Source organism: Ovis canadensis, chromosome 4 (assembly GCF_042477335.2).
Source record: "Ovis canadensis isolate MfBH-ARS-UI-01 breed Bighorn chromosome 4, ARS-UI_OviCan_v2, whole genome shotgun sequence".
Lineage (NCBI taxonomy): Eukaryota > Metazoa > Chordata > Mammalia > Artiodactyla > Bovidae > Ovis > Ovis canadensis.
In genome coordinates, this window is record NC_091248.1 from 67,194,800 (window position 1) to 67,220,473 (window position 25,674).

The 25,674-nt window shown below is 35.9% G+C and overlaps 1 protein-coding gene across 6 annotated transcripts in view; it reads left to right on the forward strand.

Moving 5' to 3' along the window:
- TFEC (transcription factor EC) overlaps positions 1–25,674 on the forward strand; it is a 224,374-nt gene that overhangs the window by 103,463 nt on the left and 95,237 nt on the right. Inside the window, exon 1 of one of the 6 annotated variants that reach the window (XM_069587953.1) lies at positions 15,737–15,931. The exons of 2 other annotated variants lie outside the window; for them this stretch is intronic. The gene's annotated coding sequence lies outside the window, so the exon portion shown is untranslated. Of the gene's footprint in view, positions 1–15,736; positions 15,964–25,674 lie in introns of those variants that run through there. 3 more of the 6 variants (XM_069587954.1, XM_069587950.1, XM_069587951.1) reach the window with 3 other exon arrangements.

Below are 25,674 nucleotides of genomic sequence, written 5' to 3' on the forward strand. Positions count from 1 at the left end.
TTTCTTTGGCTCCAAACTCACTGCAGATGGTGATTGCAGCCATGAAATTAAAAGACGCTTTCTCCTTGGAAGGAAAGTTATAACCACCCTAGATAGCATATTGAAAAGCAGAGAGATTACTTTGCCAACAAAGTTCCATCTAGTCAAGGCTGTGGTTTTTCCAGTGGTCATGTATGGATGTGACAGTTGGACTGTGAAGAAAGCTGAGCGCTGAAGAATTGATGCTTTTGAACTGTGGTGGTGGAGAAGACTCTTGAAAGTCCCTTGCAGTACAAGGAGATCCAACTTGTCCATCCTAGAAGAGATCAGTCCTGGGTGTTCATTGGAAGGACTGATGCTGAAGCTGAAACTCCAATACTTTGGCCACCTTGTGTGAAGAGCTGACTCATTGGAAAAGACTCTGATGGTGGGAGGGATTGGGGGCAGGAGGAGAAGGGGACAACAGAGGATGAGATGGGTGGATGGCATCACCGACTCGATGGACATGAGTTTGGGTAAACTCCGGGAGTTGGTGATGGACAGGGAGGCCTGGTGTGCTGCGATTCATGGGGTCACAAAGAGTCAGACACAACTGAACAACTGAACTGAACTGAACTGAGTGATTCATTTTATTACCTAACTTCTAGACCCTTAAATATGCTTCCCAGTGGTTGTTGCTCAAAATTTAAAAAAAAAAAAAGCCAAACTGAAAAACTAACACTAAAAAATCTGGATGATATTCAACTGATATATAGCCAGATGAAAATAAACTTGCATTCTAATACGATTTTATAAAAAAATAAGTGTAGGTCAGTTTATCTATTCCAGCTGATAATCATAACACTGTAAAAGGAAAAGAATATTCCAAATATTTAAATTTTATGTTCAGAGTGTGTAATAAATCTCCTATTTTGAATATAAGGAGCTCTACAGTTAATACCAATTAAGAGTAAATGCCTATTCTCATTAAACTGTGTCCATTACCTTAAAGAATCAGTTAGAAGGCAGTAACATCATTATACTGTATGATAGCATATAAGCCTTGTTCTAATCATGATGGAGAATATGCATAAAAGGACTTTAGAATATTTAATGAATCTCACTCCTCTTTTTGGGGCAAGTCTCTTCTTTGTTTAATGTTCACAGGCCCAATTTTATAACTTCTGAGTAAAGTTTAACATCATTCACATTGGAAGACTTAAATTCTAATTCTGCCATAAAATTTAGACTATATACTTTTAGAAATTGTAGATTACAGTTTTATTTTTGAGAAAATAATCAAGCATTATGTGGCACCTGAGGGTCCTGAAATTGGATGCTAGTGGTTTTATAGTTCATTTTCATAAGGAGGCCCCAAATAGCACTCAAAAGAGTTTTCTTTCATTGTGTCATGATTCCCACCTATATATTCTACTTCAAAGAACTCAGTTATGTTTAGTTCGTTTTTGAACCTCAGTGTACTGAATATGCATTAGAAGATGCATTAGATGACCTTTGATTTGTCAGGGCACGAGTGAACCCACTGGTGACCTCTCATGACATTTTAAAAGTACAACATCTCAAACAGTCATACTCTGTTAAATCATTTTCATATGGGTTTCTTTTCCTTTTTGTTCTTAACTATTACTTATAGGTAAAACTGTACTGTTTTTAATACTTTTTCTTTGAAAAATAAGAAATGGTTTATATTTAACACATTTTGATAAATGTGAATAGAAACCTCAAATTTAACCATAAATTGTTTAGCAAGATTTTCTAGGTGAGAGACCTTTATTTTTATTTAAACCCTTATGTACTATGACTCAGTTTTAACAGTTCATGTTTAGGCTACCATCTTCTCATAAGAATTTAATGAAGAATTTTTAAATGATTTTTACCATTCATAAGCTTATTCTTCTTTGTATAACCTTCACTTATAGTGCATATAGATTTTCAAAAACTTTGGTCCTCTGTTTGTAGAGTGTGAGGCATCTATTATTAATGAAATATTGGTAGATTTTTTTCCCCTGAATTGTCTTGAGAGATGATGTTCTCTTACTCAGAAAAAAGTCCTTCAGAATGAGGTATTCTTACAAAAAAATCATTATATCCACATATGTTCATAAGACACACTATTAAATTTAGTAGTCCCATCACATGTAAGCTTCAGATATTGTTGCTTTAATGCATTCCCTCACTACTTTGATAAAAGCCTTAAGATGTTGCCACTAGTTCTTTGATGATTTCCTCTGATGTTACAGTATCTTTCTTTTTTTTCTCCAAAAAATCTGTTTTGCATAAACATGAGAAGTCAAGGCAGTTTGAGTTAACGAGTAAAAACTTCAAGTTTTTGCAACAAAAGTACATATATTTGTACTTAGAGCCCTCTTTCTCAACATAAGAGAAGTTTATTTTCTATTTATAGAAAATATAAACCTTTAGGTTTAAGAGAAACCCAAATATGTTATTCAAGTTTATAATTTTGAGCTTTATTCAGCTATTTCCCCATTTAATTAATGATATTTATTAATGGAATTAGAGGGGGAAGAGGTATAGTGACCTAGATACTGACATAGTTGTTTTCCCCATCACCCTTGCCTCACTCCTGAATGAGTCCTACATTCTGTTGGATTCAGAGATGGATGAATTTGTTTTTAATGTTTAGTTCTAGCTTCCAAATAATTTTGTGGTATTACATTTAATAAAATGCCACTTTTAATAGATTACTCATTACATCCATAATTAGGTTTAATAATCCTGTATGGATGAAATATTAACAAACTAATAATCAACTTGTTTGTCCATTTGAACAACAGTTCTACTTTCAACTAGACTATAGTTAATAACAAGGTATTGTATACTTGAAATTTGCCGAGAGTAGATAAGTGTTCTCTGCATTTAAAAAAAGAGTTAACTATCGGAGGCGATTGGATATGTTAATTATTTTGATCATGGTGATCATTCCATAATGTATATGTATATCATATACATTTTTAAAAGCCAAGTATCATCTTGTGTGACTCTCTTCTATAAAAAATTACCATTCTACCAACTCTCAGTGGTACCTGTGAAATTTTATTCATCTCATTGTGCTAAGATGCCATTTTTTTCATTTTGCCCCCTATATTCTGTGACTTGATAGTATAAACATCTAAAATCTGACTTTTGCATCTGATACGTTTACTTGTATTTTCTTTTCTTTAAAGTGACATTTACTAGGCACCACTTTAACTATTGTTTTTTCCTTGTCACACCTGTTGTATTTCTTTAATACCCCATCTGTTGCTTTATATGAACTTGTCAACAAAAGGTGAAGTTGTAGAGTCTGCATATGGTTTGAGAGATGCATCGCTTGCCCTTTGCTTAAGGAACTGACTGATTATGAAGCTTTGTCTGAGGAGTAAGAGTCACCAACAGCCATGTTATTGTGTGCTCTTTGTTTCAGAACTGTCATCCAACACAGGGAGTATATGTGTGAAAGTGCTCCTTGCTCAGTTCTATCTGACTCTTTGCAACCCCGTGGACTGTAGCTTGCCAGGCTCCTCTGTCCATGGAATTTTCTAGGCAAGAATATTGAACTGTGTTGCCGTTCCCTTCTCCAGGGGATCTGCCTGAACCAGGGATTGAACCCAGGTCCCTGGCATTGCAGGGGTATATTTTATGACTGAGCCATCAGGGAAGCCTAGAACCTGTGAAATCCCTGGGTTTTACTAAACTCAGCCCTTCCTGCTTTGAGTTGAAACCAGAAAAGGAAGTACAGTTTTTCTACATGATTAGCAAGATCCATACACAGGAGGTGGAGAAGGAAATGGCAACCCACTCTAGTATTCTTGCCTGGAGAATCCCAGGGGCAGAGGAGTCTGGGGGGCACGGAGCCGGACACAACTGAAGCGACTTAGCAGCAGCAGCAGCATACACAGGAGGAAAAAAAAAAAACACTTCTCAGCATACTATTAGTTGTCATAGATTTTCAAAAATATTGATACAAGCGTGGTCACTGCCACTTATTAACTATCTTTTTCTCTTATTTAATGTAGGAGGTTTTCAAGGGGGTGAATTTTCCAATCTTCTAACTTTATAATTTCTGGAGTATGTGACCTTTTAAAAAACTTTTAAATCACTGTATTCCATATTCAAGTGAAAGAACTTAGCACATAACACATGTGACCCAAATTACTCGAGTCTAGAACGAACATCTGAATAGAGTTGTATTTATATGTTGTAATACTTGGCCAACCTTCTGTAGCATTTCAGTTGGATTTGTTTTTCAGTTGCTCAGTCATGTCTGACTCTTTGCAAACCAGTGGACTGCAGCACACCAGGCTTCCCTGTCCTTCACTATCTCCCACAGTTTTCTCAAACTCATGTCCATTGAGTCAATGCTGCCATCCAACCATCTCATCCTCTGTTTCCCCTTTCTCTTCCTGCCCTAAATCTTTCCCAGCATCAGGATTTTTCCAGTGAGTCAGCTCTTCACATCAGGTGGCCAAAGTATTGGAGCTTCAGCTTTAGCATCAGTCCTTCCAATGAATATTCACGGTTGATTTCTTTTAGAATTGACTGGTTTGACCTTGCTGTCCAAGACTCTTGAGAGTCTTCTCCAGCTCCACAATTTGAAAGCATCAGTTCCTCAGGGCCCAGCTTTCTTTATGGTCCCACTTTCACATCCATACATGACTACTGGAAAAACCATATGTATGTATGTATATATACATATATAATTTTCTACTTTTTCCTCATTAGTTATAGCAAAATTACCAGAAGCATTACCATATGGGAAATGTAATAAATACAAATGTTATATTGAAAGAGAAGGCAGCTGATATAGCTTACATGCAGTATAATTAGTATGTTTACATGCTAGTCTAGATACACCCAGTTATTTATGTTTCAGCAAACATTTGATTATATTTAACATATCCTTCTCATTTCAGTGTTACAACAGAAGAGAGATAGTCAAGGATCCTGGGAAATTAAGTATTAACATTCCCTTGAGGGAACCCTCTACTTAAAAAAATATATTCCATTTCAAATTTCCTAAGCCATGGAAGTATATTTAATTTATCCTAACATTTGAACTCTGACAAAATAAAAAGTGAACAGTGCAATGTTAATTCTTTAACATTTGGCATAAAAATCACATGCTCAGTCGTGTCCAACTCTTCACAGTCCCATGGACTTAGCCCAGCAGACTCCTCTGTCCATGGGATTATCCCAACAAGAATACTGGAGTGGATTGCCATTTCCTCATCTAGGAGATCTTCCCAACCCAGGGATCAAACCCATGTCTCCTGTGGTTCCTGCATTGGCAGGCACATTCTTTACCACTGAGCCACCTGGCAAGTGTAAAAGTCACAACTCCTACAAGTGCAGAACCCATGCATGGATTCTGGCAAATCTGGGTTAATTTATATATGTCCCTAATGGCAAAGGTGGGGATGGGAATGTGGTATGGAAAGTGTAAGATGGTTTTCACTGGTCATGATGTTAGTGGTTCTGTGTTGTGAATGTATGACTGCACATTTGTGCTTGCCAGGTTCAATGTCATCAGCTAAGGACTCAGAGCTGACCATCATGATACTGTGCAATTTAAGCATAATCTGGGAAGAGAAAATAAAGAAAATTGAAGTACTTAAAATGCACTTGTAAAACAAAAATAGTATTAGAGTATCAGGTCTTTCTATTTATAATTTCTATTTTATGTGCTCTGTAAAATTTGAAGGGAAAGGATATTTCCTTTGCTGACTTGTGAATTTAACTTGCTATTTCTCTTCTCAGCCCAAATGAGATGAAAAAATCTTGTTAATACAGAATATTAATCCTCTCTCTCTTTCTTCAAATGTGCATGTCTTTCTCAACTTATGATGGGATTATGTCCCAATAAACCCATTGTATGTTGAAACTATTGTAAATCAAAAATTCATTTAATAACCTAACTTACTGGACATCATAGCCTCGCCTAGCCACATTAGCCTACTTTCAGGCAAGATCACCTAACTCAAAGCCTAATTTATAATAAACTGTCAAATATCTCATGTTATCTATTGAATGCTGAACTAAAAGTGAAAAACAGAATGGTTTCAAGTGTATCAGTGTTTGTCCTTGTGATCACGTGGCTGACTGAACTCTCTGACTGATGCTACAATCATCTGGAGAGAGCAGCTTACCACACATAGCTAGCCCTGGCAAAGACCTGATCTCAAAATTTGAAGCACAGTTTCTACTGAATTTGTGTTACTTTTGCACCATGGTAAAGTTGAAAACTCATAAGTTTAACCATTGTAAGTTTGGGACCATCTGTATACATTAAAAAAAAAAAGCTTTAAATAAAAACAAATTATATGGCTAATTCCTAAAATGTTATCCATTAAACAAGACTATCGGTTAATATCCATTCAAAAAGTCTATTCCTGCCAGTGTCATCATTTTCTTGGCATTTGTTGACACCTTTATGGAAATCCCATGAGTCTCATTTTCTTTTGTCTTATTCCCACATCATGATGCACCTACTGACCAAAGTGAATTTAAATACCACTGTCACTTCTTGTCCCCATGATTATGAATTATCCCCAAGAGAACATTTATACCTGGCTTCAATCTATTCTCTTTGTCTAGGTCACATCTAGATTTTGTAGATTATTTGAAAATTCCTGTCTTGAGGAACAAGACAATCTTACTTCCCATTTCCCACTTCTATTTCTTTTACTTTGTCAGGGTGTAGTTTTATCACAGTTAAAAATGTCAATCAAAAATTATAAACTAAAATAAGAAGTATGTTTTGATGATTTTTTTTTTTGGTATGCATGGGTAGTTTTTCAAACCTGTAAAGGAATTTTAAAAACCCTCCAAATGAAAATAAGAAAAACATTTATATATGTATACTTTATTTCTGAGCTTATTATGTTTCCAGATTCTATTCTTTTAAAATTTATAGTGTTGTTGTAAGTGTTATAGTTCCCTCAGGAAAACTTTATGGTTTTTTATAGCAAAATATGAAGTTGCAGTGTCTCATATTTTTACACTCCTTTGAAAGATGACAGTTCTCTCCTTGAGGGTAGATTCTGGAAGGTGTTTTTGACATAGATCTTAAAAAATATAATAATAATACTGATAAACATACACATATTCATACAGAAAGTTTTATTTTAGTTTTTATCTCCCCAAATCACGATAATTAAAATTATCATCTCCATGTTTGTCAATCCACTTCTTCCTTATTCCTTATTCCTGTAACTACTCTCTTTTCTTATTTGTATTTATAATGAGTTTCAGAATATAGCTCATAGCTTTTGTTTGAAGGACTGGATTTAGTTCTTAGTGATATTATAGAAGGACAAAATTTTACTAAAGAGTGATTCCCTCGGAAAAAAATGTTGATAAGTTAGTCTATTAGAAGAGTTTTATAGTCACTGGTCCTAATGGCAAATATTCCAGTTCTCTCAATATATGGAAGGATTGCAAGTTAATTTCCTTTGAAGTAGATATGATCATTGACGGCTTTGGTCAATGAATGATAAACAGAAGTGATGGGTGTCACTTCCTGCAGAAGCTTTAAGAACCTGCATATGGTTCACTGCATACAGTTTGCCTGCCTCAGTGGTTTTGAAAGCATATATGGAGATGGAACCTCCATTATTCTTTTACCCGTATTACCCAGGGATTGAACCCAGGTTTCCCACCTTACAGGCAGATTCTTTACCAGCTGAGCTGCAAGAAGCCCACGCATACTGGAATGGGTAGCCTATCTCTTCTCCAGTGGATCTTGCCCACCCAGGAATCGAACCGCGGTCTCCTGCATAGTAGGCGGACTCTTAACCAACTGAGCTACCAGGGAAGCCCCTTCCATTATCCTGGGTTCCTAAGTAACTGTATGTAACAGAGTCCTCCTTCTTCATCCCTCCTCTTCCCTAAATCCACGTGCGTGCTAAATTGCTTCAGTTGTGTCCTCATCTTTGCGACCCCGTGGACTGTAGCCTATCAGGCTCGTCTGTCCACGGGATTCTTCAGGCAAGATTAGCGGAGTGGGTTGCCATACCCACTCCAGCCTCAATCCACATAGTATAAAATAATGTTTTGTTTTTAACACTCTGGAGTTATTTGTTGCCACAGCATATCTTTCCTCCCTTGTCTAGCAGAGAGCAACTGTACAGTTTTTGCAGACTGTAAAAGAATTGTCGTTTCTCTTGTCTCTAAGGAGCTGTAGTGTCAATCATGGGAAATACCACCTCATTTGGAAATCCCTAACATTACAAAGGAAGAAGCTTTATACTTTTACCTATTTCATGAATAATAAATAATTGTCTTGTCTGAGTATAGATTAGATGGTAGCCTCCATGAAATATTTTTGATTTCTGGAATTTTATATATACTCTTCCCTTCCCAATTTTGAATTTATCTTTCCTCTTTACCTTAAGGATTTATTACCTTCCAAATGCAAATCTTTGGAGAAAGAGAATATTTTAAGTCTTATTAGTCATTTACACCTTGGTGGATAAAATACATAATGAAATAAGAAGAGAGTTCCTAAAAATAGTTTTAGATGGTGGCAAAGTAGGGAGATGAGAAAGGATCATGGCACCTACCTGGCAAAAGGGAGAAAAGAGATTGCATGTTCAAGACAAATTTTGCCTACTTGATAATTTTTAGAAGAACTGGCTCTTGTTTAATGCTCTAGTGTATGCCAAGATTAAATATAAGCTCTAGAGAAATCTTAAAGCCCTTAGAAGAATCATAGAAGAATTAAATTATATTACTGCCTTAAAAGTTTCTAGAGACTCCTTGTTCTTCAAAACTGATTTGTTGGGCACAGAAAAACTTGTGAAAGGCGTTTGATTCTCCATTTCTCATGGAGCACTCATGCACTTCTGCTGACACTGTGGAATGATGAGTTAATGTTTCTGAAGTTCATTGAAGTAGAAGAAGAGCATTTCAGAACTGAAAAAGCACTACTATTACAGTTGTATATTTATACTGATTTTACAATGTTTCACAACCCTTGTGCCTGGTGTGTTTCTTGTTAAGGACATCATAACTTTCATCGAATAAAACTTAAATGCAGTTTTAAAAGATGTATTAAAAATTTACATATACTACACTTGCTAGTGTGCTAGTGAAGCAATAGAAATCTAGATACGTTTCAGTGTTATATTTTAGTGGGATGAACGCCTACATGTTAGGTAGTCTGTAATTCTTATATGATATTGGAATTTAAGATCAGATTTGATATTTAGTGTTTATCTTAAAGTGCTATAAAGGCAAAGTTTGGAGTAATCACATAAAACCAGGGACCATTTACTTTCTAATTTATGCACTTCTCCAAACTGGTAATGAAACCTGACTTTCAAATAATCAATATGAATTGTTTGGCAAGTGACTTAATGATAATATTAGTCTCTGTAAAAGGAAATTTTCTATTCATGCTGCTGCTAAGTCGCTTCCGTTATGTCTGACTCTGTGCAACCCCATAGATGGCAGCCCACCAGGTTCCCCCGTCCCTGGGATTCTCCAGGCAAGGACACTGGAGTGGGTTGCCATTTGACATATAAATTCCAGTTTTATATACTCATATCTGATTTTGTTTGTTTATTTTCTATGGTAATATTGATTCTGAAAATTTTCTCCAAACTTCTTAGGAGAGTTATATCTTTTCTTTGAATTTAGCTTTCTAAAGGAGAAGTTAGATATCTTCAGGGTTGATCAGGCTGGAAGTTTTTCAAAAATTAATAATTGTCTTAAACTAGGGTACTTGTTGGTAAGAAAAAAGACACTTGTGGGCATAATGGTGTATACGAATAAAATCAGTTGCCATTGAAAATAGTTTTTACCAATAATCTTTTATCTTTGAGACGTCTATGAAAGCAAGCTGAAGTTACAATGAATGCATTGTTTTTCCTTTTCCTTTTGGAAGAGCTAGTATGCTAACTTCTTGTCTGCTTTCTGCTTACTTGTAGAACTATTTTCTGAGTCCATTTCCAAAAAGTTCATTAGCTGCCATTTGGCAAACAGCATTTTTTTCCCTCTATGATCTATTTATATGTTTTTAACTTAAATATTATTTTATTTTAGATATTACCTATTACTTATTGGTACCCTAGTGCCCCCAAATATGTTTGATTTTAGAAACCAAGCATTCTCTACTTTTGCAGCATTTCTCCTTTCAATATCCTGTTCCCTCACAAAATCAGGTATAAGAAAACAATCCATTTATTCTTTACATCATTTTTGTTTGCTGTTTCATATATTGCTATTTTTCTGCCTTTAATTTAAATAGTGGAAAATTTATCTTCCAAATTCTATTTGATTTTTAGTCTCCTTAAGGATAAGGATCACAGCAGCTTGTCTGTGTAGCATACTGCCTGATACATGGTAGACAGTCTGCTGCTGCTGCTGCTAAGTTGCTTCAGTCGTGTCTGACTCTGTGTGACCCCATAGATGGCAGCCCACCAGGCTCCTCTGTCCCTGGGATTCTCCAGGCCAGAATACTGGAATGGGTTGCCATTTCCTTCTCCAGGTAGACAGTCAGTAGCAGCTTATTAGTGACTAATAAACAAATATATAAAGTACTGATTTTGATGGAAAAGCTATTGTGAAGAACACAATATTCTTAGTACTTAACATATACTGTCTACAGGACTGTGTGACAGGACTAATTCTAAGTACTTAGAGCATATGCTGTCCATGTTCTGTCTACACTTTCATATACTACTTATCATCTCAGTCTTCCAACCATCTTCAAGGGAAGTTTGTCAGAAGGCTGCCCTCAGTATGATAGATTCCGCTTTGCTAAGGTGTAACTTGGGCAGGATATGCTTGGGATTTAATGTTCCCATGGAGGCAGCCTAAAATCAATGACTAATGGGTTTAGGGGTCTAAATATCCCAGGTCTTTTTCTTATACAAATGAAAAAATGACTGAATATTGGATTTCTTAATTTTAATTCCTCTCTTACTTAATGACTGCAAAATTACTCTTATAAAAAGCTGTCTTTCTTTTGACTCACTGTTACCCATGTCAGAAAATTAAGATTTATAGAAAAGTCTGCCTCAACAAAGGTTTTACCTTTGCAACGGGGGTTTTCTTTTCAACCCCAAGAAAGCGGGTTTCTTTCAACTTCTCTTAAACTCTTCAACACTTCTTTCAACTTCTCTCAAACTCTTCAACACTTCCCACTCCTACTGACCCTGTCTATCCTACAGGGGGGTCCGCGGCACCCTAAGTGGGGTCCTATCCGTCCGGAAAACTCAACACTGGGGGAGTAACCAAAATTACTCTGGGGGGAGTGATTGAATCACTCCGGGGGGAGCCACAGAGAGTGCTCCGAAGAACTTACCTTCGAATAGCCTGTTCGGGCACCACTTGCCAGGGTCCAGCCCCGGTGGATCCAGGGTGATTCGAAGGTGGGGGGACGGCGTGGGCGTCTTTGGAAAAATACATATTTAATTACAGATATATAGAGAGATTAGAAACGGATAATGTAGTAGGAGATAGTGTAGTGGAGAAAAGGAGGCTGAATCCAGATGGGAATTCAGCCAGAGATACGGGAGCAAGAAGGAAGCGACATGGGGGAATCAGTCTTTCTGGAAACTGATCTGATTTCTTTATTTTGGGGTTTGCTTATATACCTTTTGTTACATATAGGGATGAATACAGAGTCACATGGGGGTCAGCAGTCCTGACCTTTATCAACATCAGGTGCTTTACATAAAAAGGTCTTAGGGATTTTATGATCCTTTCTTTCTGATAACCAAAAACATTTTTTCCAAGGGTGTTTTTTCTTAAACCAGGCACCACCATCCAAATAAAGTTGCATTCCTATAGGGTGAGGGTGTAGTGAGTTACAATCAAGAAAGGAATTTATTTAACCCAAGGTTAACATGATTAATCTTAAAGGTTAATACTTATTTCTCCTATGTGTTTAAAGGTTAATACTTATTTCTCCTATATGCTAGTTATATTCATTATATGGCAGGAGTATGGATAATCCTGTCACACAAGCTAGTCTGTCAGCAGAGAGGTTTGACCTGAAACATCCTTGTCCCACCCAGGGGAGGGAATTAGCAGCAATTATTGGCACAACAAATGAAAAACCCTTCATCAATATAATTCCTAACCAACCCACTATACTAATAATTTCCAACTCCCCAAAAGAATTTACCTTTAGTAAGTCTAAAGCATTTCGTGCCTCTCAGATTGGGAAGCTGTAAACAATCACATGTGGCCGGACGAACCTATACAGGCGGGCTAGATAACCTTCAGAGGAGTCCATAAGCTGAAACACTCTTGTCACGCCCAGGAATTTTTATTGCCTTGGAGCTGCACGTTAACTCCTTCTCCGAGAGAAACGGTTATGGGGGAGAACATAAAACAGACTCTGGTTTTGGGGTAGATGCTCGGGAACAGGGGGTTTCCTGAGGCTTGATCACGCCTTTGCGTATGCCAAGCCTCCTTCCTCATGACCTTTGCCATGGGCGGAGTTCCTCACGCTGGCCCCCGGCAGTTAGTCATTAAAAAATATTTCTTTTTTAAGAGAGGTTTTAATCTGTATGTGCTCAAATATGTTAGACTTTCTTGATATTTTTCTCTACTTTATGGGTTAAAAATAGTCACATTTTGAAGGGTGATTTTTAAAGTTTTATATTTGTATCTTTAAGATTTTGAAATTAAATTTTTGGTGTAGTAGAAGTATGGGTCTCTGTCTACTTCTATCTCTTTCAACACTTTGTTAGCTGTTTACCCTTAAAATCTTTATTGAGAAATATGTTTCCTACTGATGTGAAATGCAATCTTCAATATGTACTAAAATTCTAAAAATTTAGGTTTGAGTTTTCTATCTACTATATGTTAGCAGCAAGCTGTTTAAATTAGTGTAGTTTTACAGTATGTTCAGTATCTCATTGGTCAAGTCCTTCTTCACAGTATTTTTTATATTCAAAATATTTTGGCTATGTTTTTCATTTTTTTAGTAAATAATAATAGAAATACCAATAGAATATAACTAGAATTTTGAAGGATATTATATTGAATTTATAAATTTATTTCTAATTAAAATATACTGACTTTAATACTTATTATACTTAGATGTGTAAAGTTCCATCTTTTCACCCACTCTTATGTTTCCAAGGAAGCCTATAGACCGGAGGTCAGATACAATCTAGACTTGGAAAAAAAGGAGAGTCTTGCATTAAGACATTCTAAGTAGAAGGAATTCATAGAATTCTTAGTAGTGGGGCTTCCCTGGTAGCTCAGCTGGTAAAGAATCTGCCTGCAATGCAGGAGACCTGGGTTTGATCCGTGGGTTGGGAAGATCCCTTGGAGAAGGAAAAGGTTACCCACTCCAGTATTCCACTAAGGAGAATAAACTGATCAAATCTGATTTAGAAAGACTAATCAAAATCACTACAGATGGTGGTTGCAGTCATGAAATTAAAAGACGCTTACTCCTCGGAAGAAAAGTTATGAGCAACCTAGATAGTATATTCAAAAGCTGAGACATTACTTTGTCGACTAAGGTCCATCTAGTCAAGGCTATGGTTTTTCCTGTGGTCATGTATGAATGTGAGAGTTGGACTGTGAAGAAAGCTGAGCGCCGAAGAATTGATGCTTTTGAACTGTGGTGTTGGAGAAGACTCTTGAGAGTCCCTTAGACTGCAAGGAGATCCAACCAATCCATTCTGAAGCAGATCAGCCCTGGGATTTCTTTGGAAGGAATGATGCTAAAGCTGAAACTCCAGTACTTTGGCCACATCATGCGAAGAGTTGACTCATTGGAAAAGACTCTGATGCTGGGAGGGATTGGGGGCTGGAGGAGAAGGGGACGACTGGGGATGAGATGGCTGGATGGCATCACTGACTTGATGGACGTGAATCTGAGTGAACTCTGGGAGTTGGTGATGGATAGGGAGGCCTGGCATGCTGTGCTTCATGGGGTCGCAAAGAGTCGGACATGACTGAGCGACTGAACTGAACTGAACTGAATTATATGGTTGGGCTCCCCTGGTGGCTCAGAGGGTAAAGAATCCAACCGCAGTGCAGGAGACCTGGATTCAATCCCTGGGTTGGAAAGATCCCCTGGAGGAGGGCATGGCAACCCATTCCAGTATTCTGGAGAATCCCCACTGACAGAGGCATCTGGCTACACTCCATGGGATCACAAAGAGTTGGACATGACACAGCAACTAAGCACAATCATGTGGTTGGTTCCACTGAAAACCAGTCCTCATCCAGAAGCTATTTTGGGGACTATGAAATTACCTCTTCAACATAAATTCATGTATGGTTGAAAGGGGCTTTTATGATTAACGAAAGGTGCTTCTCTCATCCCTGTTAGGAATCGTGAACCAGGAACCATGAATGAAGTCCAAATATTTATTTCTTATTCTATCACAGTATCATACATAGTAGCATACTACCCCTAAATGTTTTGGTGCACAAATTATTTTTAAAATTAAAACTATATTTTAATATAAGTAATAAACATATTTATTATATAAAGTATAGAAGCCATAGGTAAACAAAATTTTTAAAATGTCTTAAGTGTTCTACTGGAACACCATTAACATATAAGCACCATTAACACATTGGTGACTTTTGCTTCAGGTGTGTGTATCCATACATTTCTAACTTTTCAAAAACCAAAATGTATGCCTTTATAGTAATAGAGCTTCAGCGCTTATGAATCCCACAAATGTGTTTTAAATTATATTTCAATCTAAAGTAGTTTCTAATATGACAAAATCTCAGTGTTTCTCTTTCTTAAAAGTGTTTCTTAATTTCCAAAATTAATTTTATTCTGAAATAAGTATTTACTCCTTCCCATCACTTTAACAGATTTAAATGTATCAGAACATCATCAGAAATTGTAAAATGGCTCAAAAATTATTGATGATGAGAGAACTTTTAAAATTTTTACTCAATAGATTTGCAGTTCTTCGTGGAAGACACAGTGTTGAGACATTGTTATATAGCCTTCACTGTTTGACAAACATAAATGTCAATTTAATTGCATGATTTTTATAAAACACAAGGGTAGGAGAAATTTGAATGTAATCTTTGCATGAAACTTCAGTAATTATACTGTACGTAATGATGGAACTATTATAACATAAATGCAAAATTTCATAGCACAAATTGTAGTGTAGGAACAAAGATGTTTCTTTAGATTTTTACTTTCATGTAGGTAACTGATAAAGGAAATGAGACTTCTTTAGATGTTTCATTTATAAAAGGCAGTGGATGAGTAACTGGTACTCATGCCCCTTAAAAATATAGATCACATTGGGATATTAATAATAATAATAATCTTGTAAGCTGAATTAAATATCTTCCATCCACACAGGGAGATAAAATATTCCTGTACAAGATTAAAATTATCCTAGAATTTGAGGGCAAAATCATATGTAAGGAAAATGTGATTATATGAAATATGGGAAAATTGATGGCCTAGAGCAGAAACTCAAAATCTATTAATACTCTCAACAAAACTGCAATTCTTAAAAACTGGAAATTAGTGCAGGTCAGTTTGTTGAAGAAATATTAAATGTGAGACTTAATATGTTGCAATAAATATGGGATCTTAGTCTACTTTGATAACAACCATTTACTGCTTGTGCATATTCTGGGAAGAAATGTTGATTATAGGGCAATGGGATCAATGAGAGCTTTTATTCTAACCACATTACTGTGGAGTCCTTTTGTTGGAGTGCTGTTTCTCAAGTTGGTTGCATATTTCAGATAAAGAAAGGAAGTCCCCAACGTGAAACTGCTGTGTCATTTCTTCTTCCTTAACTGAAATTCCAACCAAGGTTCAGGAAATGCCCTAATGAGCCACTTCTCTTTTCTCTTTCCTCAACTAAGTGGATTCCAACCAGCCCAGACTATTCATTATTCATGATTAGCTCGTTTACTTTGGTTGTCTCTTTTAGCATGGTGCTTATGTTATGGGAAGAGTGATTATAATTTGTTGCTGTTTGTAAAGGTAATAACACTAATAGAATCCAATCATTGCTGGTAGGTAACCAAACTGACAAGTTAATTTTCTGTACTTTAAACTGTGAAAGAGGAGTCTAATCAATACCTGCTTTACTTTGATATGTGTGGCTTACTGATAATTATAGTTTTATCTTGTATGATCACTGGGTATCAGGATGTTATAGTAGTTGAGCTGTGATTTTCTGTAATTTGGGTAAAATATATCTAAAACTCTATTAATGCCTTATTTTAATCAAGATGTAGAAATCACTGTTTTATTTCATAACCAAAGCAATTTCTTCTTTCAGTTTAATATTCTAGAGTATTTACTAAATTGGAACATGATTTGACATTTTATTGCATCTTATATGTTATTTTATGAGTAAATGTTAATTTCTGTTTACATTTTAGCAATATATATTTTATTGGCTTTTAAAGGTAAGAAAATATGAGTACTCTTCAGAGCAGAAATAATATCAGATAGTACTTTAGCATATGCTATTTTTCAAGCATCAAAAGTTATTCTGTTTTTTATGAACACTTGAGTCTGAAAAATTTGCATAAGACATGTCAAATATCCCAAATCAATAACTTTTTATTATAATAGTTTTCAATTACTTTGTTAATCATAGTTCTTAATTGTAATAATTAGCAGAGTTGTAGTAGGGACTGGAAGATTATATATATATTTGTATTATATGCACATAAATACACATATATTTTGTATATATTTGTTTATATGAATTATAACCCATGCTTTTAGTAACATCTTAAAATGTTTAATTGGGAATAGACATTTTGAGAAGAAAATAAACTTGAGATAATCTTTAATTCATTTTAGATAACTTTTTAGTAACTTATTTACCAGAAATTCATTTAAAGTTAAGAGACTTTAAAATAACCTTCACAGTTCTTCCCTATTCAGGCTGTGTCAACAAAACAAAGTGAAGCAGAATATGGAGTTCACTATCAAGATTATTCAGGCAATTCTGCTTCACTTCTATTTTAGGTGAATCTGAGTCTAGCTTTATACTTTCAAGTAAATTTTGAATTAATACTAAATCTTCTACTTTTTTGGTAGAAGCTACCTTAAATAGGCCAAACTTTGTAATCTCCAGTTTGAGAATAAAAACTTTTTTTTATCTATAAACCAAATGGAATAGACATAATTTTCATGTTGTATGTCTTTGGTTTGATTACCATTACTTTTCTTAAAAGATTTCTATTTCATTATGAAGGAGTAGAATATTTCAATGTATGTGTAATTTTGTTGAACTGGAAGTTGCAGCTCATGTCAAAAATGAAACAAACTGAAAAAAGTTCATTCAAAATCAGCTTAATTTTAAAGACTGTGACACAAGGATTTATTATGTTTTAGATAACCAAAATATTATGAGATATTTAAATCTGATGGAAATTTCTCTTCAGTCTATGGAATAATCCAGACAAGAATATCCTAGCATTAGTGACATTTTCAGAAATTGTAGTAATTTTGAAAGTGGAAATCATTTTGAAAACAGTGGCTTGAATAGTTAGAAAGGAGAAATAAGAAAAGGGGAAACTGAAAGAAATAAATTATTCTTATACAATAGTTTCAAATAATCTAATGAAATATGATTCTAAAGAATAACTATGGATACTAATAAAGCATTAAACATACATGTGGAAATATAATGGATTCTTTATTAATCAATGTATAAATAAAATTCAATTTTATTTTTCTAAAAATAAATGTACAAAATGAAATTCACTCATCATGCCAGATTCTTCACAGAGGCAAATCTGATTAATTCTTTATAGTAAAAAATGTTAGATTAAGCAATGGAGTGATAACAGATCCACAGAAGTGTTGTTTACAAATAGCAGATTGCAAAATTTACACTGTTGGCTAAAACAAAACAAATGAATAGTGCAAATGAATAATGCAAAGTAGTTGCTCAGGTTTTATTGATTACATTTACCAAGATCAGGAAGAAGAGTCAGTGAAGCATAGATAGCCGAGGATCTATGAAGAAGTGTAAGAATCACAAGTGCTTTTGAAAACATAATCTGTGAGGGGAGACTTTAGTTTTGTAGAAAAATGAAATATTAATAATGTACAAAAATATTCTTAATTTTGTGTAGATATGAATTTCCAGCTTGTTAAGGAAACTGTAAGTCAGTGTGTAGGTGTTTGGAGATATACGAAAATTGGCAGACATTATTTTGCTTGTGAGAACTTAGCTGATGATAGATAATTTTGCAATTCTATTAAGTCGTATCTATAGGAGCATGGAAATCTTGTCCCATTGCCTATCAGCAAATAAGAATGGTATGCGAATGTATTGTAGGTGGAGCTAGTGGTAAAGAACATGCCAGCCAATGCAGGAAACATGAGAGATGTGGGTTCGATCCCTGGGTCGAGAAGATCCCCTGAAGGAGGATCTGGCAATCTGCTCCAGTGTTCTTGCCTGGAAAATCCCATGGACAGAGGACTCTGGCAGGCTACAGTCCATAGTGTCACAAAGAGTCATACAAGACTGAAGCAACTTAGCACATCTGCTAAACATTAGGAAAATTGAGGGATCTGTGTTATTGAAAAGTGAGATAGTAAGATAGGTTGTAGAATTTCTTTAGATGACCAGTTTTAAGAACAGATTGGTTAAACAAAGTAAGTCCTAGGTTCTAATTTTGTTATTGTTCCTAGGATACAACAAGAGTTTGAGCTTAATGACCTTAAAGCCTATTAGGATGCTGTTTTTCTCTTTATCACTTTAAGTTTGAAAGAACATGTGGGTTTCAAAAATAGAACTAAAAAAGGCAATTGAAGGGAATGAGTCTGGGAAAGAGATTGAGTTTTAATTCGAATTCCCATGTCTCCTTACTTCATTCCCTAGAGTTACTATGGAAGAGTATTTCCAAATCATTTCTTGTCCTTCCTGAAACACTCCTCCTTAGCCAGTGTACTGGAACAGATTGTGATTCACTTTCTAGCTTCTTCCACTGGGCCACAGAATCCTTCTGTTCCTCCCTTTCTTTATTCTTTCTTTTGCAAACAAGTTTCTAATACAGAAGTTTATACATACATGAACAACTAATTTCTGAAAGATATTTAGCTTCCTTAGATGTATTTCCAAGCAAGAATTTGAGCCAGGGTTATCTGTTCAATCAGGCATTTGACTGTATCTCTTTTTACCTCTGCTGGTGAAAACTGGTTCTATCAAACATCTTTCCGTATGCTCCAAAAATCTAGACCACTACCTATTTGTCTTGAAAATCTGGCTATAGAAAGGTAATGCTCTCAGCTAGTGCTTGCAGGGAATCCCTCAACAGCTAGGATTTTGACATTCTCTGCTACCTTTGATCTTGTGCAAATTCAAATAGATTTGAACTGAACTACTGAGGTCTGCAACAGAAGTTTTGTCAGTAGAATTTTTACCATTAGATTTTTTTTTTTGATCTTCTCATTGCTTTTATTTATTTTTTTTAATTTTTAGTTTTTTATTTTTTAAATTTTAAAATCTTTAATTCTTACATGCATTCCCAAACATGAACCCCCCTCCCACATCCCTCCCCAGAACATGTTTCTGGGTCATCCCCATGCACCAGCCCCAAGCATGCTGCATCCTGCGTCAGACATAGACTGGCGATTCAATTCACATGATAGTATACATGTTAGAACGTCATTCTCCCAAATCATCCCACCCTCTCCCTCTCCCTCTGAGTCCAAAAGTCCGTTATACACATAGATTTTAAGGTCTGATAAACTTTTAGCCTTCTCCTTAGTTAGTCTTAGGCTAAGAAACATCTGATCCTCTAGTCATTCTCTCAAATGTTTCTCTCCATTTTGTCATTCACTTGTCCTCTTCTAAAGCTTCTGATTTTCCTGCATGTATGTAAGGTATTTTTAACATGATGGATGATTTGCTCTTTCCATCAGAGCAGAGATGTGAAAAGCATGGGATATTCAGGAGTCTTTGATTAGAGCTTGGAATCATTGTGGGGAATAACATAAAGAGGAGCTGGAGAATTAATGTAGGGGCAGATCATAAGAGCTATGCTTTTAAAGGTTATATGATTTTAACAAGAGTAACTTGATCTGATTGTGTTTTAAGCAAGGTTATTTCTGGCCATTTGGAACATGGATTGGTGGGACGAAAGACCAAAGTCATAAGTTTTAGATTTTGTTTATAGCGTCCTCTTGTATTTTAAGCCAGCAAGGACAAGTATGTAGGTAATACTTTGTAAAGTGTTTGATTGTACCTCTGGCAAGAACAGAAGACAAAATCTTCGCTAAAAATATGATAGAACTTACTTCATAAGAAAATCAAAGGTGATGAACTGTCATTTTCCACTGTGGAAGTAACCACTTAAACTGAACATGAATTAGCTCCCAAACAGTGGGCCAAGCAAATATTTGCAAATGATTCAGTGATTTCTTTGTGGTTGCTTGGTTTAGAGCTGATAGAACACACTGTAAAATAGGAAGTCAGACGTTCAGCAGTTTTAGCTTGCTACTAACTTGCCATGTGACTTTGAATAAGTCTGTGCGTCTGGGAGGGGGGAGTGTTTGCTGAATGTTTTAAGTTGAATTAATATGTAGCATGGAGAGTAAATGAAGGGCTGAGGCTGAGCTTGAGTGTGAAGGAAGAGGGGTCTGGTGGTGTTAAAGTTTAAATCTCCCATGCTTGAGAGATAGTTCTGAATTTATTCCAGGGATATCAAACTTAGATTGGTCATGAGAGCTCTAAGATTGGAAATCTAGGTCACAACCCAAAGGAAGGACTTGCCTGCTTCTCCCTATGGGATCCCTAATCTCACATTTATGACAGATTTATAGAGCACAAAACATAACCAGGGATTACTATCTCATATATCCTCTCCTATGAAAACAGCCTTGGAGGACTCTGCTTTAGGACAGAGCTCTCAGAGCAAAACAAAATAGAGAACAAAGCAACTCTGCATAATTTGGCTTTCCATCATAGGTCATATCTTCTTTTCCATATTTTCCAAAAATATATTGTCAGTTCATTCTCATTTCTATTTGTTTCAGAAGGAGACCCTTCACTAAGTAGTATCTAAATTTATTTAGATTCAACCCCTGAACATACCCAGTGAAATATATAACACAACCTTTAACCGATTACTTAAGATGTATTTTCTTTTTTTTTGTTGTTTTTCTTTCTTTTTGTTTAATTTTACAATACTGTATTGGTTTTGCCATACATCAACATGAACCCGCCACGGGTGTACATGAGTTCCCAATCTTGAACCCCCCTCCCACCTCCCTTCCCATACCATCTCTCTGGGTCATCCCAGTGCACCAGCCCCAAGCATCTGGCATCCTGCATCGAACTTAGACTGGCGATTCATTTCTTACATGATATTATACATGTTTCAATGCCATTCTCCCAAATCATCCCACCCTCTCCCTCTCCCTCAGAGTCCAAAAGTCTGTTCTATACATCTGTGTCTCTTGCTGTCTCGCATACAGGGTTATCGTTACCATCTTTCTAAATTCCATATATATGTGTTAGTATACTGTATTGGTGTTTTTCTTTCTGGCTTACTTCACTCTGTAGAATAGGCTCCAGTTTCATCCACCTCATTAGAACTGATTCAAATGTATTCCTTTTAATGGCTGAGTAGTACTCCATTGTGTATATGTACCACAGCTTTCTTATTCATTCATCTGCTGGTGGACATCTAGGTTGCCTCCATGTCCTGGCTATTATAAACAGTGCTGTGATGAACATTGGGGTACACGTGTCTCTTTCAATTCTGATTTCCTCAGTGTGTATGCCCAGCAGTGGGATTGCTGGGTCATAAGGCAGATCTATTTCCAGTTTTTTAAGGAATCTCCACACTGTTCTCCATAGTGGCTGTACTAGTTTGCATTCCCACCAAGAGTGTAAGAGGGTTCCCTTTTCTCCACACCCTCTCCAGCATTTATTGCTTGTAAACTTTTGAATAGCAGCTATTCTGAATGGTGTGAAATGGTACCTCATTGTGGTCTTGATTTGCATTTCTCTGATAATGAGTGATGTTGAGCATCTTTTCATGTGTTTGTTAGACATTTGTATGTCTTCTTTGGAGAAATGTCTGTTTATTTCTTTGGCCCATTTTTTGATTGTATCATTTATTTTTCTGGAATTGAGCTGCAGGAGTTGCTTGTATATTTTTGAGATTAGTTGTTTGTCAGTTGCTTTGTTTGCTATTATTTTCTCCCATTCCAGAGGCTGTCTTTTCACCTTACTTATAGTTTCCTTTGTTGTGCAGAAGCTTTTAATTTTAATTAGATCCCATTTTTTTATTTTTGCTTTTATTTCCAGTATTCTGGGAGGTGGGTCATAGAGGATCCTGCTGTGATTTATGTCAGAGAGTGTTTTGCCTATGTTCTCCTCTAGGAGTTTTATAGTTTCTGGTCTCACGTTTAGATCCTTAATCCATTTTGAGTTTATTTTTGTGTATGGTGTTAGAAAGTGTTCTAGTTTCATTCTTTTTCAAGTGGTCGACCAGTTTTCCCAGCACCACTTGTTAAAGAGATTATCTTTAATCCATTGTATATTCTTCCTTCCTTTGTTTAAGATAAGGTATCCATAGGTGTGTAGATTTATCTCTGGGCTTTGTATTTTGTTCCATTGATCTATGTTTCTGTCTTTGTGCCAGTACCATACTGTCTTGATGACTGTGGCTTTGTAGTAGAGCCTGAAGTCAGGCAGATTGATTCCTCCAGTTTCATTCTTCTTTCTCAAGATTGCTTTGGCTATTTGAGGTGTTTTGTATTTCCATACAAATTGTGAAATTTCTTCTAGCTCTGTGAAAAATACCATTGGTAGCTTGATAGGGATTGCATTGAATCTGTAGATTGCTTTGGGTAGTATACTCATTTTCACTATATTGATTCTTCTGATCCATGAACATGGTATATTTCTCCATCTATTAATGTCCTCTTTTATTTCTTTCACCAGTGTTTTATAGCTTGCTATATATAGGTCTTTAGTTTCCTTAGGTAGATATATTCCTAAGTATTTTATTCTTTTCGTTGCAATGGTGAATGGAATTGTTTCCTCTTTCTTTTACTACTTTCTCATTATTAGTGTATAGGAATGCAAGGGATTTCTGTGTGTTGATTTTACGTCCTGCGACTTTACTATATTCATTGATTAGCTCTAGTAATTTTCTGGTGGAGTCTTTAGGGTTTTCTATGTAGAGGATCATGTCATCTGCAAACAGTGAGAGTTTTACTTCTTTTCCAATTTGGATTCCTTTTATTTCTTTTTCTGCTCTGATTGCTGTGGCCAAAACTTCCAGAACTATGTTGAATAGTGGTGGTGAAAGTGGGCACCTTTGTCTTGTTCCTGACTTTAGGGGATATGCTTTCAAATTTTCACCATTGAGGATAATGTTTGCTGTGGGTTTGTCATATATAGCTTTTATTATGTTGAGGTATGTTCCTTCTATTCCTGCTTTCTGGAGAGTTTTTATCATAAATGGATGTTGAATTTTGTCAAAGGCTTTCTCTGCATCTATTGAGATAATCATATGGCTTTTATTTTTCAATTTGTTAATGTGGTGAATTACATTGATTGATTTATGGATATTGAAGAATCCTTGCATCCCTTGGATAGAGCCCACTTGGTCATGGTATATGATCTTTTTAATGTGTTGTTGGATTCTGATTGCTAGAATTTTGTTAAGGATTTTTGCATCTGTGTTCATCAGCGATATTGGCCTGTAGTTTTCTTTTTTTGCGGCATCTTTGTCAGGTTTTAGTATTAGGGTGATGGCCTCATAGAATGAGTTTGGAAGTTTACCTTCCTCTGCAATTTTCTGGAAGAGTTTGAGTAGGATACGTGTTAGCTCTTCTCTAAATTTTTGGCAGAATTCAGCTGTGAAGCCTTCTGGACCTGGGCTTTTGTTTGCTGGAAGATTTCTGATTTCAGTTTCAATTTCTGTGCTTGTGATGGGTCTGTTAAGATTTTCTATTTCTTCCTGGTTCAGTTTTGGAAAGTTGTACTTTTCTAAGAATTTGTCCATTTTTTCCACGTTGTTCTGTGTTGTCTGTTGTGATCTCTCCATTTTCATTTCTAATTTTATTGATTTGATTTTTTTCCCCTTTGTTTCTTGATGAGTATGGCTAATGGTTTGTCAATTTTATTTATCCTTTCAAAGAACCAGCTTTTGGCTTTGTTGATTTTTGCTATGGTCTCTTTTGTTTCTTTTTCATTTATTTCTGCCTTAATTTTTAAGATTTCTTTCCTTCTACTAACCCTGGGGTTCTTCATTTCTTCCTTCTCTACTTGCTTTAGGTGTAGAGTTAGGTTTATTTGACTTTTTCCTTGTTTCTTGAGGTATGCCTGTATTGCTATGAACTTTCCCCTTAGCACTGCTTTTATAGTGTCCCACAGGTTTTGGGTGGAGAAGGCAATGGCACCTGACTCCAGTACTCTTGCCTGGAAAATCCCATGGATGGAGGAGCATGGTGGGCTTCAGTCCATGGGGTCACTAAGAGTTGGACAGGACTGAGTGACTTCACTTTCATGCATTGGAGAAGGAAATGGCAACCCACTCCCATGTTCTTGCCTCCCAGGGACAAGGGAGCCTGGTGGGCTGCCATGCATGGGGTCGCACAGAGTCGGACACGACTGAAGCGACTTAGCAGCAGCAGTAGCAGTAGCAGTAGCAGCACAGATTTTGGGTTGTTGTGTTTTCATTTTCATTCGTTTCTAGGCATATTTTGATTTCTTTTTTGATTTCTTCTGAAATTTGTTGGATATTCAGAAGCGTGTTGTTCAGCCTCCATATGTTGGAATTTTTAATAGTTTTTCTCCTGTAATTGAGATCTAATCTTACTGCATTATGGTCAGAAAAGATGCTTGGCATGATTTCAGTTTTTTTTTGAATTTATCAAGGCTAGATTTATGGCCCAAGATGTGATCTATCCTGGAGAAGGTTCTGTGTGCACTTGAGATAAAGGTGAAATTCATTGTTTTGGGGTGAAATGTCCTATAGATATCAATTAGGTCTAACTGATCTAATGTATCATTTAAAGTTTATGTTTGTTTGTTAATTTTCTGTTTAGTTGATCTATCCATAGGTGTGAGTGGGGTATTAAAGTCTCCCACTATTATTATGTTATTGTTAATTTCCCTTTTCATACTTGTTAGCATTTGTCTTACATATTGCAGTGCTCCTATGTTGGGTGCATATATATTTATAATTTTTATATCTTCTTCTTGGATTGATCCTTTGATCATTATGTAGTGTCCTTCTTTGTCTCTTTTCACAGCCTTTGTTTTAAAGTCTATTTTATCTGATATGAGTATTGCTACTCCTGCTTTCTTTTGGTCTCTATTTGCATGGAATATCTTTTTCCAGCCTTTCACTTTCAGTCTGTATGTGTCCCTTGTTTTGAGGTGGGTCTTTTGTAGACAATATATATAGGAGTCTTGTTTTTGTATCTATTCAGCCAGTCTTTGTCTTTTGGTTGGGGCATTCAACCCATTTATGTTTAAGGTAATTATTGATAAGTATGATCCCATTGCCATTTACTTTATTGTTTTGGGTTCGGATTTATACACCCTTTTTGTGTTTCCTGTCTAGAGAATATTCTTTAGCAATTGTTGGAGAACTGGTTTGGTGGTGCTGAATTCTCTCAGCTTTTGCTTGTCTGTAAAGCTTTTGATTTCTCCTTCATATTTGAATGAGATCCTTGCTGGGTACAGTAATCTGGGCTGTAGGTTATTTTCTTTCATCACTTTAAATATG